Below are 16,426 nucleotides of genomic sequence, written 5' to 3' on the forward strand. Positions count from 1 at the left end.
GCTGAGGTCATGCTCTGTTCAACGTTAGCTTCTAACTTCATCCTTCTAGCCAGCAAGCTATAGCTAGAGCCCTTGAGCTAACTATCTAGCTAGACATCTGACTGAAATATCAGCGACTATTTACCAGTTGTAAACTCATTCTCCAAGAGTCAGTTTTTATTTTTATTTGGGGAATGTCTGTTGACACAGGATTTTAAAAAAAAATCCCACTCTGCCATTTACCACTGTAGGTCTGGGCTGAGGAAGTTTGTTTTACCTCTCGGCCTGTCACGGGCAGAGTTTCTCGTTGGACAGAGTGGTGAATGAATGTGCCGCTAACAAGGCAAATCCAAGGCAGCTGGTGAACATAACGAGCATACATGAATCATTCATGATTCAACTCGTTAGCAAAGGTAGGCACAATTAGAACTCAGATCAAGAAGCCTTCTGAGCATTTTCAACGCTAGGAACACAATAATGGGTAAATGTTAATTAACAAAATAAAAAGGTGCGTAAACTGCGTTTACCCTCCACTACATCCCTGGTTGGGTCTGGCAAAACCGATTTATAAACATCAATATCCTGCCAGGCAAGTTTTAATCTACATTTGCCAGGCATTTTAGCTATCGATGTGATGTTTGAAGCATTCAGTTCAGTACCTGTCTGGCTGAGTGGAAGTGTGGGTGGAATGAGCGAGCTCATCTGGCAACCAGAGCGCAGAAATGTATTTGCATGACCAATACATTTATCTAATATTTTTCATATTAACATATCATTTTCTGTTCTCATTTTAATTGAAGTACTTTTCAAGTACCAACTTGATAAAATATCTGATTTAAGGTATTCCGGTACTTGAATTTCAGAGTGCCAAATTCATGTACTTTAAGCACCTCAACTGTAATTCTTAACATACAATATGTTAAGAATTACAGTTCGTATGATATGTTATGAATTTCAATTTGTTGTGGCTAACCTTAGCTAGGCTAGGGTTTGGAGTTAGGTTAAGGGTTATTAAGGCTAGGGGAAGGGTTAGCTAAAAGGGTTAAGGTTAGGGTTAGCTAACATGCTAAATAGTTGCAAAGTAGCCAAAAAGTAGTAAGTAGTTGCTAATTAGCTAAAGTTGTCCGTGATGAGATTTGAACACGCACCCCTTGGGTTGATAGACTTTCGCATTACACGCCCAACCTTCTTTCATTTTTACCTTAAGTAATCTTCTGTTTTATGTAACTATACCAAAAGTAACATTTCATACTAATTTGATGTTCCGGATTTACATTTACTATGTTACTTCTAGTCTGAGACCAGGCTGCAACCAGATGTCAAGAATAAAATGTCATACTCCCCTTTGTTGGAATGAACAGCCCCTTCAGACGAGCCTACTATTTCAGCCGTTTCTATCTAATGAAACCAATATAGAAACTTCAGTATCAATGTCCACCTAGGAAAGAAAGACCAACCGATGATGTGTCAATATTGAAATATCTGTCACATGCGCGAGCTATTTAGCTGCCCAGCTAGTTAGCTATTTTAATTACCTCGCGCCTGCTAGCAAGACCAAGGGAGCCGATCGTCTGGTCCCTAAAAATGTTGTCAAATTCCAGTCATGTGGTAAAATGGAAGCAGCCTGTAAACGGATATGTATATTGTTGTTTGGGTTAGTTAGTAACGTTATCATTTGTCACAACAACATAGCCACGTCACTAACGTTACTCTTCTTAATTGCAAAACTGTCTCCTTCTTTCCTTGTATCCTCCTTTAAAAACCCTCTAAACGAAGCTATCTAGGACTGGAGGACCATGTCCTTTAATTAAGACCTGAGACAGGTGAGTGGGACTTTACTAATGATTTGTATACCGGGGTGGTGAGATCCATTGAGTAAATTGACAAAACAGACCATGTCATGGGACTCCTTTTCTCATGGGACTCCTTTTCACATGGGACCGCGGTGGGTCTGTGTAAACTATGCGATTATATTCGAGACAGGTTAATAGCAGTGAATGTCATCTATTAATTTACTGTTATAGTATTTCTAAGTACTAGCAGCCATGTCAACCAGGGATTTTCTTTCTCTCAATTTATGATGGAACATTCCTATATTTTCTGCTTTACTGTGGCTCTTTACCTGAATTGTTAGGGTTTTCTTTTAATCACAAAAAAAAAATCTTATTTTGCTGAAATATAGATATAATTAAATTGTGTTTTCTTTGAAAAGATGGGCCTGGCTGGGAATAGAACATTCCGTTTTCTGCCTGAGTGTGGCGCTGTTTACCGCTATTGTCTGGATTATTTTGTGACCTGAACAAAACAAATTTTACTCAACTAGAGATGTAATTAAATGGTATTTTCAAATGTGTGACTGGCTGACATGAAAAATACATTAAGGGGAAAGAATCCACAGACACCAGAGGCTGATAATCTTTCTGCACATCTCTTTATTACAATATTTGCTGCTATGGTTAACACACACGCATGACATTGAATGCTACCTGAATTGACTCAGCAATGTCAAGTGTGTGTGTGTGTGTGTGTGTGTGTGTGTGTGTGTGTGTGTTTTAGTCAGATTATCCAGTGTCCACAGCAACACTTAATTATTCTCTACTCCAAGTGCATGTGGTGTACTATGCTCTTAGTGATGCCCTCACTTTTACTTAACACTTATTTTTCTTAACTGTATTGTTGGTTAAGGGCTTGTAATTAAGCAAATTTAATTTGACTAACCCTAATATTCTCCCGTTCCGAAGGGCCTGAGGCGATTTGACCGCCTCTACCTGCCCGTTACCTTAATGTCCAGAATTAACATATACTGCTCTGCATCCATTGCCTTACTACTGCAACAACTTGTCAATTATTTGCCCTTTTATAGAAACCCGCTTTTAAATGTTTTTTTTTTTTACTAATGACTGGAAGGTATGTGACCATTAACATTGGCTGCATATCCATTGTCCTTCTTCTGAAGTGTGGACTTTTTAGTAATTTAGCAGACACTCTTATCCAGAGCAATTAGGGTTAAGTACCTTGTTCAAGAGCACATACGACATATTTATCACCTAGGGGATTCAAACTAGTAACCTTCTGGTGACTGGCCCAATCCTCTGTTAATGACTTTATTTTCTAAACTTCCTTTATTGTGTGTGTGTCCCTTTTTAAATAAAACCTTTGTCCAGACAATAAATCCATATTTTCATTGATGGAATATTCAACAGACTGAACAGTCATGTACCAATGAGATTTAGTTATATTTTGTGTGTATGTTTGTTTGTGGTTTTGGCATTCAGCCTCATCTTGTCATGGAATAACTGACAAAATACCTCAGCCTTAGGAAATCATTGGGGAAAGAAGTCACACTTCCAGTTTGCACAAATATTTATTTGACTTTCTGTAAGACAGAGATACAGACCATATATTATGGTCAGACGTCATAAAGACACTATGGAAGAACTCTGTATTTTTATTTTTAAGTTTGTTGTTTGAAAGTGTATTGGAAAGTTCATGGCAACTAGCTAACTTCTTAGTTTGGATCCCGCCACTCAGTTGGCATCAGTTGCTGGGACTGCTTGTCTCTTTCCAGTGATCCTGCCGACCAAGGACGGGTCTGAGGAGCTATTTGGCGTCGCAGCTAGACTAGCTGCTAGCTAGCAGCATATTAAGCTAGCAGGGTCTTCATGAACGCAGCCCACAACGCAGTTAGCCATTGTGGCTGGGACAGCGGATAGTCCCGGGTTTGTGGCTGTCTAGATCCCGGCTGTTTGTTGTGTTCAATCTTCCCTGTGACCTGCCCTGTCTGGAACTGCGAGGAGTAACAGCGTAAACTACGTTGCTAGCTACCATGACAAAGACCAAAGCCGGCGGTAGTGTCTCTCTATCACACATGAAGGATATTTTTAAATTAACAAAGAGACTCTTGTTACAAGAAGGAAATGGCTTCAAGTGTTTTGTCCAAATACTCTTAGATTCTACTAATAAAAGAATGGACGACCTGACCAGAGAGGTCCAGGACCTGAAGAACAGTTTGCAGTTCTCTCAGGGTCAGCTCGATTAGTTGAAACAGGGACATTTTCTCTGAGAAATTGAATATGGACCACAGGAAGATTGAGGTGGAGCGCGCCTGGAGGACTGGAAAACCCACCACCGGCCCAGGACGATGGTGGTCAAGTTCAAGAACAAGGTAGCTCTTCTGGAAAGAGCCAAGAACTTGAGAGGAACATATATCTTCCTCAACAAGGACTATCTTGAAGCTGTGCGCCAGAAGAGGAAAGAACTGATCCCAGCCATGAAAGCTGCCAGAGTGTGTGGGGACATTGTTTACATCCGCTATGACAGGCTTATTGTCCACCCTCCCTCCCAGAAGCCTGGAAGGGATGAGAACCAAGCCTATGGGTTTGTAGCTTCAACCCCGCAGCACACACACACCAATTGATTAATGGACTGCTGATTGTATATTTTTTCTCTTGCCTTGTTTGCTCTTTTCAGTATTATGTCTCTCTGATAAGCCTCCCAGGAAAGGGCTGAAAATATATGTAGCCTTATAAGTTTCATGAAATCAATAACTTGCTATCATCCAATAACATTCAAATATTATCAATTTCTGAGACTCGCTTAGATAATTAATTTGACGATCCAGCAGTAGCAATACAAGGATATAACATCTTTAGAAGAGACATAAATGCCTCTGGGGAGGTGTTGCTGTGTATATTCAGAGCCATATGCATGTAATGCTTAGAGAAGATCTTATGTCAAGTGTTATTGAAGTGTTGTGATTGCAGGTTCACTTGGCACATCTAAAGCCTTTTCTTTTGGCGTGTTGCTATAGGCCACTAAGTGCTAACAGTCTATCTAAATAATATGTGTGAAATGTTTGATAGTGTATGTGATGTAAACAGAGAGGTATACTTTCTTGGGGACCTGAATATTGACAGGTTTTCATCAAGCTGTCCGCTCAAGAGGAAGCTTCTTACTGTAACCAGTGCCTGTAACCTGGTTCAGGTTATTAATCAACCTACCAGGGTGTTTCCGAACACTACAGGAACAAGATCATCCACATGTATCGATCACATTTTTACTAATACTGTAGAACTTTATTCTAAAGCTGTATCCGGCTATATTCAGGAAAGCCAAAGTTCCAACAGCAGGGCCTAAAATAGTGTATAAGAGATCATACAAAAGATTTTGCTGTGACTCTTATGTAGATGATGTTAAACATATTTGTTGGTCTGTGATTTAATGAGGAGCATCCAGATGCTGCACTTGAATTTATGAAAGTGCTTCTTCCAATTTATTGATAAACGTGCACCTGTTAAGAAACTGACAGCACTGTTAAGACTCCATGGATTGATGAGGAATTTAAAAACTGTATGGTTGAAAGAGATGGGCCAAAAGGAGTGGCTGCTAAGTCTGGCTGCACATCTGACTGGATTAATTTCTCAATTTTCAGTAAGTATGTGACTAAACTCAACAAAAATATGAATAAACTGTATTATGAAGCCAAGATCAATTATATAAAGAATTAGGGAAAAACACTTTGGTGTACTTTAAATGAAATTATGGGCAGAAAGACATTCAACTCCATCTTTCATGGAATCAGATAGCTTGTTCATCACAAAACCATTTGATGTTGCCAATTATTCTAATGATTATTTAATTGGCAAAGTGGGCAAACTTAGGCAGGAAATGCCAACAACGAACAGTGAGCAATTGTATTCATGCATAAAAAAAACTAATAATGAAAGAAAAACATTGCATATTTGAATTTTGTAAAGTTGGTGTGGGAGAGGTGGAAAAATCGATAGATAATGACAAACCTGGCATTGACAATTTAGATGGAAAGCTACTGAGGAGTGGCTACAGAGTCAGCTACCATATTATCTGTCAGATTTTTAATCTGAACCTAGAGGAAAGTCTTTGTCCTCAGGCCTGGAGGAAAGCCAAAGTAATTCCGCTACCCAAGAGTGGTAAAGTGGCCTTCGCTGGTTCTAACAGCAGACCTATAAGCTTGCTGCCAGCTCTTAGCAAACTGTTGGGAAAAAAAATTGTGTTTGACCAAATACCATTTATCTGTAAACAAATTAACAGATTTTCAGCATGCTTATAGAGAAGGGCACTCAACATGTACTGCACTGACACAAATGACTGACTGGTTGAAAGAAATTGATAATAAGAAGATTGTGGGCTCTGTACTGTTGGATTTCAGTGCAGTCTTTTCATATTATTGACCGTAACCTGTTTGTGAAAGAACTTGGGTTGCACATTTTGGGAAATATTCAGAGGTGGAAACTTTCCATGTAATTAACGGGAATGTATGGGAATTAACGGAAATTATATGCAAATTAATATTAATACCATTTAAATGTAGATGTTTTTTGCGTTGGATATATTTATCATATGGAGACAGAAACAAACATTTTACCTTATCATAAGTAGACATAATTGCAAATGATTAAATCCTTCCAATAGAAACAAAATAAACTATTTAGTTACGAATTCAACTTTAATTAATTGAGTTGACTCTTCACATGGGATGATTTCACTGAACAACAAAAGAAAGGGAATATTGAATGATCCCCAATGATCCATCGCATCTAACAAAAATGTTTGACATCTGTAAAATGATAGTCTAGAAACTCAAGCTTTGGTTGTCTTCCTCTCAGGCTTCCATGTCTTCTCCCTGGACCTCAATGTCCATCTCTTGAACATCAGACTCTGAGGCCTCATCTTCACCTTCACTTTTCAACCTTGTTGAGGATGGCTCGTTGTCAGGCTCAAAAAGCCTCAAATTTGCCCTGATGGCCACCAATCTTTCAACCCTTGTATTGGTCAGCCTGTTGCGTGCTTTGGTGTGTGTGTTCCCAAACAAGGACAAGTTGCGCTCTGAGGTGGCTGATGTTGGTGGGATTTAGAGGATGATGGAGGCAAGAGCCTCCGATCCACGAAGTCCCTTCCACCAGGTGGCTGATGAGATATGTTGGCACGACTGCCATATTGCATTTCCATCCCAAAGCCCTTGCTTGGAAGTGTACTTCCAGGGTCGCAGTTGCAAATGAGAACTTGTTCTCAACTAGCCTACCTGGTTAAATAAAGGTGAAATACAAAAATAAAAAATAAAAAACTTCACCAGACTGCCACGAACATTGCCCTCATCCCGGCCAAGGTGGCGAGACACGGTAGTGATGACACCGTAGGCCTTGTTGATCTCTACACCAGACAGAATGCTCTTGCCAGCATATTTGGGGTCCAACATGTATGCTGCGGCGTGTATGGGCTTCAGGCAGAAGTCTTCACGCTTTTTGATGTATTTCAGAGCTGCAGTTTCATCTGCTTGGAGCAACAGTGAAGTGGGCAGGGCAGTACGGATTTCTTCTCTTACATCTGCAAGCAGAGTCTGAACATCAGACTGGATGGCATTGTCTCCCTCAATCTGTGCAATGGCTACTGCTATAGGTTTCAGGAGTCAGGCTGCTTACTACTCTCTCCCAAAATACATCATCGAGGAGGATTCTCTTGCTGGGGCTGTCCATATCGGCAGACTGTGATATGGTTGTTTCTTGGAGAGACCCCTTCCCCTCCAGGAGTCTGTCAAACATGATGACAACACCACAGCAAATACCTTCTGTGGTCCAAGTTCATTGATGACTACCTTCAGCTCATCTGCAATGTAGAGACCGGTGTGTCTGTTGTCCCTTGTGTCTATGCTCTTGTAGAATACTGGTTGAGAGGTGGAGATGATGTAGTTAATTATTCCTTGCCCATGAACATTTGACCACCCGTCAGAGATGATTGCAATACAGTCTGCTTTCTCAATGATTTGCTTGACCTTCATTTGAACTCTGTTGAACTCTGCATCCAGCAATTGAGTAGGAGGGGTGTATGCTAGGGGTAGAACATTCAGAAATCTCTTCAATACACAGTGCCTGTGAGCATCAGAGGTGAACCAGTTGCATACACAGCTCGAGCAAGACATTCATCAGCATTTCTGTGACCACATTCCTCCATTGAGTCAAAAAACCTTCTGATTCGAGGAGTACCATGAGCTGTTGCTGTCGATAAGATGTCTGATTCATTATTTTCACCTCGAATAGAAGTAGAGGGAGTTTTGTCAGAGGTTGTGAGCACTGAGGGAACTTTATGCACTTGGCCAGATGATTCTGCATCTTTGTTGCAGTCTTCACATATGATTTGGCACAGTATTTGCAAATGTACACAGCTTTTCCTTCTACATTAGCTGCAGAGAAATGTCTCCACACATCAGATATTGCCCGCGGAATTTTCCTGTCAAGATTAGGGAAAAAAAAGAATAAAAAAAATACAATTCAATGATAAAGTTAAGCAGTTAGATTAAACAACTCCTTTTGTAAGATGAATGTTTTAAAATGAAAAATGTATGGAAACAGGTGAATTAACACTCTTCAGTTAGCAGGCTCAAGCAAGCTAAAACCCACATGTTAGCAAACACTAACTAGCAGAAATTGTTAACAAGTTAGAAATGATTTAAACACACTTTGCTGTAGGCTACTAGTTAACAAAAACAATGATGTATGTCAAAATATATTCACCCCACCCAGTATCGTAATCAAACTTACCAGAAAGCATGTAGTCCTTTGCTCAGACAGTGTAGTAGTTTGGGCTCCATTGCATCTCATTAGTGTGCAAGATCTTGAGAATCAGCTGTACATGTGATGGAAGACACTTGATGAATGCACTGTGCATGCAGAGTGGAGGTCGACCGATTAATTGGAATGGTCGATTTAATTAGGGCCGATTTCAAGTTTTCATAACAATCGGAAATTGCTATTTTTGGACACCAATTTTGCCGATTTTAATTTTATTTTATTACACGTTTATTTAATCTTTATTTAACTAGGCAAGTCAGGTAAGAACACATCCTTATTTTCAATGGCGGCCTAGGAACGGTGGGTTAACTGCCTCGTTCAGGGGCAGAACGATAAGGTGAAAATCTATCAGCTCAGGGGATCCAATCTTGCAACCTTACAGTTAACTAGTCCAACGCAATAACGACCGTTGCACTCCACAAGGAGCCTGTTACGCGAATGCAGTAAGCCAAGGTAAGTTGCTAGCTAGTTAAACTTATCTTGTAAAAAACAATCAATCATAATCACTAGTTAACTACACATGGTTGGTGATATTACTAGATCTAGTGTGTCCTGCGTTGCATATAATCTGACTGAACATACAAGTATCTGACTGAGCGGTGGTAGGCTGTAAGCATTCATTCAAACAGCACTTTCGTGCGTTTTGCCAGCAGCTCTTAGTTGTGCGTCAAGCATTTGCGCTGTTTATGACTTCAAGCCTATCAACTCCCAAGATGAGGCTGGTGTAACTGAAGTGAAATGGCTAGCTAGTTAGTGCGCGCTAATAGCGTTTCCAACTTCACTCGCTCTGAGCCTGTGGTTGTTTCCCTTGCTCTGCATGGGTAATGCTGCTTCGAGGGGGACTGTTGTGTTCCTGGTTCGAGCCCAGGTAGGAGCGAGGAGAGGGACGGAAGCTATACTGTTACACTGGCAATACTAAAGTTCCTATAAGAACATCCAATAGTCAAAGGTTAATGAAATACAAATGGTATAGATGGAAATAGTCCTATATAATTCCTATAATAACTACAACCTATAACCTCTTACCTGGGAATATTGAAGACTCATGTTAAAAGGAACCACCAACTTCCATGTGTTCTAACTTAAACGTTAGCTTTCTTACATGGCACATATTGCACTTTTACTTTCTTCTCCAACACTGTTTTTGCATTATTTAAACCAAATTGAACGTTTCATTATTTATTTGAGACTAAATTGATTTTATTGATGTATTAAGTTAAAATAAATAAAAAAAATTGGCCGATTTAATCGGCATCGGCTTTTTTGGTCCTCCAATAATCGGTATCGGCGTTGAAAAATCATAATCGGTCAACCTCTAATGCAGTTGACAGTTTCCGACTCTTTGCAACCCTAGTTATGGCTTTTCAACCTTCTATATCGTGGATTCAGAGCAAGTTGAAGTTGGAAGTTAACATACACTTAGGTTGGAGTCATTTTTCAACCACTCCACAAACTTTAGTTTTGGGAAGTTGGTTAGGACATCTACTTTGTGTATGACACAGGTACTTTTTCAAACAATTGTTTACAGACAGATTATTTCACTTATAATTCATTGTATCACAATTCCAGTGGGTCAGAAGTTTACATACACTAAGTTGACTGTGCCTTTTAAACAGCTTGGGAAATTCCAGAAAATTATGCCATGGCTTTAGAAGCTTCTGATAGGCTAATTGACATCATTTGAGTCAATTGGAGTTGTACCTGTGGATGTATTTCAAGGTTTACTGTCAAACTCGGTGCCTCTTTGCTTGACATCATGGGAAAATCACAAGAAATCAGCCAGGACCTCCACAAGTCTGGTTCATCCTTGGGAGCAATTTCCAAACACCTGAAGCTACCACATTCATCTGTACAAACAATAGTACGCAAGTATAAACACCATGGGACCACGCAGCTGTCATACTGCTCAGGAAGAAGATGCGCTCTGTCTCCTAGAGATGGACGTACTTTGATGCGAAAAGTGCAAATCAGTCCCAGAACAACAGCAAAGGCCCTTGCGAAGATGCTGGAGGAAACGGGTACAAATGTATCTATATCCACAGTAAAACGAGTCCTATATCGACATAACCTGAAAGGCTGCTCAGTAAAGAAGATGCCACTGCTCCAAAATCGGCATTAAAAAAACCCAGACTACGTTTTGCAACTGCACATGGGGACAAAGATTGTACTTTTTGGAGAAATGTCAGATGAAACAAAAATAGAACTGTTTGGCCATAATGGCCATCGTTATGTTTGGAGGATAAAGGGAGATGCTTGCAAGCCGAAGACCACCATCCCAACCGTGAAGCACGGGGGTGGTAGCATCATGTTGTGAGGGTGCTTTGCTCCAGGAGGGACTGGTGCACTTCACAAAATAAATGGCATCATGAGGGAGGAAAATTATGGATATATTGAAGCAACATCTCAAGACATCAGTCAGGAAGTTAAAGCTTGGTCGCAAATGGGTCTCCCAAATGGACAATGACCCCAAGCATACTTCCAAAGTTGTGGCAAAATGGCTTAAGGAGAACAAAGTCAAGGTATTGGAGTGGCCATCACAAAGCCCTGACCTCAATCCTATAGAACATTTGTTGGCAGAACTGAAAAAGTGTGCTCAAGCAAGGAGGCCTTCAAAGCTTGTGGAAGGCTACCTGAAACGTTTGACCCAAGTCAAACAATTTAACCTTTCTGATCTCCCCATCCCGGATCCGGGATCGTGAATACAGACTCAAGCTCATTACCATAACGCAACGTTAACTATTCATGAAAATCGCAAATGAAATGAAATAAATATGCTAGCTCTCAAGCTTAGCCTTTTGTTAACAACACTGTCATCTCAGATTTTCAAAATATGCTTCTCAACCATTGCAAAACAAGCATTTGTGTAACAGTATTGATGGCTAACGTAGCATTTAGCATTAGCATTCAGCTGGCAACATTTACACAAAAAAACAGAAAAGCATTCAAATAAAATCATTTACCTTTGAAGAACTTCAGATGTTTTCAATGAGGAGACTCTCAGATAGCAAATGTTCAGTTTTTCCTGAAAGATTATTTGTTTAGGACAAATCGCTCCGTTTTCTGCGTCACGTTTAGCTATGAAAAAACCCCTGTATCCAGGATTGTGTAAATCTATCAGCAAGCTCATTAGCATAACACAACGTTAACTATTTATGAAAATCGCAAATGAAATGAAATAAATATGCCATCTCTCAAGCTTAGCCTTTTGTAAACAACACTGTCATCTCAGATTTTCAAAATATGCTTCTCAACCATAGGAAAACAATAATTTGTGTAAAAGTAGCTAGCTAGCGTTAACATTTCGCGTTAGCATTTAGCGTTAGCATTAGCGTTAGCATCCAGCACGCAACATTAACAAAAACATAAAAGCCTTCAAATAAAATCATTTACCTTTGAAGAACTTCTGATGTTTTCAATGAGGATACTCTCAGTTAGATAGCAGATGCTCAGTTTTTCCAAAAAGATTCCTTGTGTATTAGAAATAGCTCCCTTTTATACATCACATTTGGCTACCAAAAAAAATCTGAAAATTCAGTCCTCAAAACGCGAACTTTTTTCCAAATTAACTCCATAATATCGACTGAAAACATGGCAAACGTTGTTTAGAATCAATCATCAAGGTGTTTTTCACATATCTCTTCATTGATACATCGTTCTTGGACACATGCTTTCTCCCCTGAATCAAATGGTAAAGTAGAAGCAGCTGGCAATTGCGCACCGAATTCGACGCAGGACACCAGGCGGACACTTGGAAAATGTAGTCTCTTATGGTCAATCTTCCAATGATATGCCTACAAATACGTCACAATGCTGCTAAGACCTTGGGCGAACGACAGAAAGTGTAGGCTCATTCGTTGCGCAATCACAGCCATATAAGGAGAGAATGGAAAACAGAGCTTCAGAAATTCTGCTAATTCCTGGGTGATGCATCATCTTGGTTTCGCCTGTAGAATGAGTTCTGGGGCACTTACAGACAAAATCTTTGCAGATTCTGAAACTTCAGAGTGTTTTCTTTTCAAAACTGTCTAGAATATGCATAGTCGAGCATCTTTTCGTGACAAAATATCGCGCTTAAAACGGGAACGTTTTTTATCCAAAAATGAAATAGCGCCCCTAGAGCTCTAACAGGTTTAAAGGCATGCTACCAAATACTAATTGAGTGTATGTAAACTTCTGACCCACTGGGAATGTGATGAAATAAAAGCTGAAATAAATCATTCTCTCTACTATTATTCTGACATTTCACATTCTTAAAAGGAAGTTGTGATCCTAACTGACCTAAGACAGGGAATTTTTATTAGGATTAAATGTCAGGAATTGTGAAAAACTGAGTTAAAATGTATTTGCCTAAGGTGTATGTAAACTCCCGACTTCAACTGTATCTATCTAATAGAACTCAAAAGGGTTTTCTTTAATAGAATCCTCTCTAATGTCAAACATGTTAAATGTAGTTACCCGCAGGGCAGCTCTCTAGGCCCTTTTTTTTTTACACCAATGACCTGCACTGGCGTTAAACAAAGCATGTGTGTCCATGTATGCTGATGATTCATCCATATACGCATAAGCAACCACAGTTATTGAAGTTACTGAAACACTTAGAGTTGCAGTCTGTTTTGGAGTGGGTGGCCAATAATGAACTTGTCCTGGACATCTCTAAAACTAAGCATTGTATTTGGTACAAATCATTCCGTACGTTCTAGTCCTTAGCGTAATCTGGTAATGAAAGGTGTGGCTGTTGAACAAGTTGAGACTAAATTACTTGGCGTTACCTTAGATTGTAAACTGTCAAGACATATAGATTCAATGGTTGTAAAGATGGGGAGAGGTCTGGCTGTAATAAAGAGATGTACAGATTTTTTTGGGACACCCCACTCCAAAAAGCAAGTTCTGCAGGCTCTAGTTTTGTCTAATCTTGATTATTGTCCAGTCATGTGGTTCAGTGCTGCATGGAAATACCTAGTTAAGGTGCAGCTGGCCCAGAACATAGTGGCATGTTTTGCTCTTCATTGTAATCAGAGGGCTGATAGTATTTATATGTATGCCAGTCTCTCTTGGCTAAGAGTTGAGGAGAGACTGACTGCATCACTTATTTTTATAAGAAACATTCATGTGTTGAAAATCCCAAATGGTTTGCATCGTCATTTTACACTTATGCCACTAGGGGTCTTTTCACAGTCCCCAAATCCAGAACAAATTCAAGAAAGCGTAGTATTATATAGAGCCCTTATTGCATGGAACTTCATTCCATCTCCTATTACTCAAATAAACAGTAAACTTGGTAAAAAAAACCCAGATACAGCAACACCTCATGGCACGACGCCTCTCCCCTATTTGACCTAGATAGTTTGTGAATGCATTGATATGTAGGTTACGTGTACCTTACATTTTTTTATGCTGTTCTTGTCTATTGATGTTCTGTATTATGTTTTGTTGGGACACCGGGAAGAGTAGTGGCTGCTTTTGCAACAGCTAATGGGGATCCTAATAAAATACCGTTCAATGTCCTGCGTTTTGTATTAACCATCGCAGCCAGCATTGTAAATACACAGGTGTGCAGAAAGATAATCAGCCTCTAGAGTCTGTGGATATTTTCCTCTTAATGTATTTTTCATGTCAGCCAGGCCCATCTTTTCAAAGAAACACCACTTATTTCAATCTCTAGCTGAGTAAACAGATGATATTCACTGCTATAAACCTGACTCCAATATAATCGCATAGTTTACACAGACCGAACGCGGACCTTTGACACACACATCTCAGTGTGAAAAGACGTCCAATGGTTTGTTTTGTCAATGAACTCAATGTATTCACAACACTGGTGGTAACCAGATGATCCCAATAATTTAGGTAGCCGAGTAAATGATGCCCCCCTCTGGTCAGCTTCTGGCATGTTCTATTGCGAGTTGTTTTCCGTGTTTACTAATCAAAGATATTTTACTTATTAAGTCAAATATGAAATGATCTGCAATACACTGGTCTTTTACAATGGTGGAATCAATGTAAAATTAGAGGCTTTTTAATGTATTAAAACGTGTCTCAATCCAACGTGCCTAGCTAGCTCTGCCCACTGGGGCGTGGCTTACGGAGCACACTGAAATAAGTGCTCTTAACTCGATCCATTGGAATAAGGCGATACCTCACCAGTGAGCACGATCTTCTAACTAATGTTAGTCCTCCCTGACCAATGGACTATTGACTTCGCTTTGTAACGCACAGTGGACTTGACTACTTATTTTATGTCATAAAGGGAGTCAATAAGTATTTCAGAAAATATATCACATTGAAGTGTGGTGTTTTGAAGCTACGTGTTGAAATCAAGAAAAGAGCAGAGGCCATATGGAACTAGAACTGCAATCATATATTAAACACAGCTTATGTTATGTCAAATCAACTAACTAGCAAACCTAATGAGTTTTCCTTCATCTGTAGCTCTGGGAGTCAAAGATTCTGCAGTCCAAAGTAGTGGATGGCTTGGCCCTCGTGAAGAACACCAACTCATCAGACTTTGTGCTGCAGCTCCCTCCAAACTATGGACAGACTTTTACAAAACATACATGTAAGTAAGTAGAGGTTTTACAGTCCAAGGGTACTTCTCTATTCTCTCTTTCCTCCAAAAATGTGCACTTGTTCACTTCCCTTCACTGATTTGAAGGGAAATGACTGGTAAAGGTAATATGGTGGAACTCCCTCACAATGACTCCACCGATCTAATGCTTTTAGAATTGTGGAAAGTAGTGAACAAGTGTACACTTCAGGAGAAAGGAGATATTACTGGGACGCATCCAAAGGTTCTACACCGCACCCATTGCTATCCATATATAGGGATGCCCAATGGTTGCATATTCTACAGTGCTAGTTAATCAGGTCAATTGAATACAGATCGCTACATTTACTTATTTAATTGAATAGCCTAATCATTCCTCTTCCTTCTTCCATCCCCTGCCTCTGTTGTGATCCCTACAGGCCAACATGTCCAGAGTTTCACAGCGAAGGCAAGTTACACGAAACCGTCATACAATTGAATGCTAACTTTTTTGTTGTGCAGTGCATGTCTGCAAACCGCTGTTTGGGAAAAGAGCTTACTGCTAACCTGTCGAACGTTGATTAAATAATTTGGTTGACAGGTGTAGATTTTACATGACATTTTAGTCATTTAGCAGAGACTTTTATCCAGAGCGACTTATAGTTAGTTCATTCAACTCAAGGTACGACAACCACATGTCATAGTAAGTAAAACTTCCGTCAATATGTTTAATTTTGGAGCCACACCCTGATTGACATGCCAAGTTGTCAATAAGATGTTCAGCTGCTTGATCAGAGCCAGGGCAGCACCAAATATCAGAGCCAGGCTAGCAGCACTGTATGGTTAGGGTCAGCACGATGGTGTGAAAAAGGTAACAGAGAGACCTCACCACCTTGTTGTTTTGTGGCAACCTTTTACACCTCACTGGGATTGCGTTCCAATAATCTCTCCTTTCTCACAAAGTATGCACTTGTTCATTTCCCTTCATGGATCTGAAAGGAAATCACTGATGTATGGAAACTTCCTCTAGCACAGTGTTTCCCAACTCCGGTCCTCCAGTACCCCCAACAGTACACATTTCTGTTGTAGCCCCGAACAAACTCTTTATTCAACTTGTTAACTAATCATCAAACCCTGGATGAGAAGAATCAGGTGAGTTTGTCTGGGGCTACAACAAAAATGTGTGCTGTTGGGGGTACTGGAGTTGGGGAAACACTGCTCTTGCACATGCCTACATCAATCCAATGCTTTTAAAAGTGAATGAGTGCACACTTTGGGAAGAAGGTAAGATTATTGGGACACACCCTGAGAGTGACTGGGG

General features: G+C 39.9%; 1 long non-coding RNA gene across 1 annotated transcript; it reads left to right on the forward strand.

Moving 5' to 3' along the window:
• Positions 1-1,297: 1,297 nt before the first annotated feature.
• LOC149974577 (uncharacterized) lies at positions 1,298-15,627 on the forward strand. Its single transcript, XR_016489487.1, has 4 exons — positions 1,298-1,633; positions 1,756-1,802; positions 15,012-15,138; positions 15,546-15,627. It is a non-coding gene; the product is annotated as an uncharacterized LOC149974577 (long non-coding RNA).
• Positions 15,628-16,426: the final 799 nt, after the last annotated feature.

This window comes from Oncorhynchus mykiss, chromosome 20 (assembly GCF_057628025.1).
Source record: "Oncorhynchus mykiss isolate SJ-2025 chromosome 20, ASM5762802v1, whole genome shotgun sequence".
NCBI classification, from domain to species: Eukaryota; Metazoa; Chordata; class Actinopteri; order Salmoniformes; family Salmonidae; genus Oncorhynchus; species Oncorhynchus mykiss.